Source organism: Bos javanicus, chromosome 9 (genome assembly GCF_032452875.1).
Source record: "Bos javanicus breed banteng chromosome 9, ARS-OSU_banteng_1.0, whole genome shotgun sequence".
Lineage (NCBI taxonomy): Eukaryota > Metazoa > Chordata > Mammalia > Artiodactyla > Bovidae > Bos > Bos javanicus.
This window is the reverse complement of record NC_083876.1, coordinates 48735-50134: the sequence shown is the minus strand read 5'-3', so window position 1 is coordinate 50134 and position 1400 is coordinate 48735. Positions and strand designations below refer to the sequence as shown.

The window sequence follows — 1400 nt, the reverse complement described above, 5'->3', positions numbered from 1 at the left end:
GTCCATTGAGTCGGTGATGCCATTCAGCCATCTCATCCTCTGTCGTCCCCTTCTCGTCCTGCCACTGGATTCATGGATTCTTCTGGGGCCAAAGACAGTCTCAGTCACTCAGAACTTTGTGTATATTTTATTTAAAGTGAAGGTGACCAAAAAAGCTTCTGACACAGACATCAGAAGGGGGTGGGAGTGTAACCACCTCACTAATTTAAGCAGGGCCATATATACTTCTCAACTAGCTTCTGAGAATAGACAACATCTCAAGGATGTGAGCGTTTTGCCCACACCCTTTCCTATAACATACATCCAAAGCTCAAAAAAAGGAATGTCCTTGAACCTGAGATACTGCTCCCTACAATGCCTACTTGTCTTAGGCAAAAGAAAGTTAAAAAGAAAGAAAGTTTGCCTCCTCCTTAAAGGGGCTTTAGGCTTGGACTTCTTATCAACCTGCTGGGACAGGTAAGTATACAGTTAAAATCAGAAAACTTTTTGTAATGGTAGTTTTGTATAACATACCACCAATAACTCATATAAGTATATCACTTATAAATTCAGTATGAAGGTCAAAAGATAAAATATCAAAATAATGATAACAACAAAATGAAATAATGGAACCATGTTTGAAGAATTAGATGAAAGTATGATATTAAGTCAACAAACACAGAAACTCAATGAAAAGCTACAAATTATTTTTTTTAAAGGAAACTAATATAAATTCTGGATTTGAAAACTAGAATAATTGAAATGAAAAATTGATAGGTTCAATAGCACATTTGAGATGCTAGCAGAAATAATCCATAAACTTGAAGATGAATTCATATAAATCAATGTAAAAATAAAGAGAAAAAAATGTTGAGGGAAAATGATCTAATGCATCCATTCATTACACCATCAAGTATGGAAGGAGAGAGACTCTCAGAAAGCAGGGAGAGAAAGGGGAGGGAGTAAAATTAATTGTAGACAGAATGGCTGACCGGCAGGTCAGAGCGAAAGGGAGGCACAGCGCAGGGCTCTTAGGGCGCCCGGCGGCAGCTGCCTCCGTCTAAGGCCATACCACCCTGAACGCCCGATCTCGTCTGATCTCGGAAGCTAAGCAGGGTCGGGCCTGGTTAGTACTTGGGTGGGAGACCGCCTGGGAATACCGGGTGCTGTAGGCGCTTTGCCTCCCCTCTCCTTTAGCCCCCGCCCCACGTCCCAACTCTTGGGCTCCTGCAGCCCCAGCCCCTCCCGGGGGGTGGGTGGCTGGGGCACCGACTCCCGCTGCAGACCTGGGTTGCCCCCACGCACCCCGCGAGCCCCTCCGCATTCGGCTTCCAGGAAACCAGACGACCGTCCCTCGGGTCTCGGTCTGGGGCTCCCTTACCGTGCCTCAGGCAATCCAGGGGGCTGCAACAGCTCCAGCC

The 1400-nt window shown here is 45.6% G+C and overlaps 1 non-coding gene across 1 annotated transcript; it reads left to right on the top strand.

The window, feature by feature from the left end:
• The first annotated feature begins 1037 nt into the window (after positions 1-1037).
• Positions 1038-1154, top strand: LOC133254502 (5S ribosomal RNA). Its single transcript, XR_009738684.1, has one exon. It is a non-coding gene; the product is annotated as a 5S ribosomal RNA (ribosomal RNA).
• Positions 1155-1400: the final 246 nt, after the last annotated feature.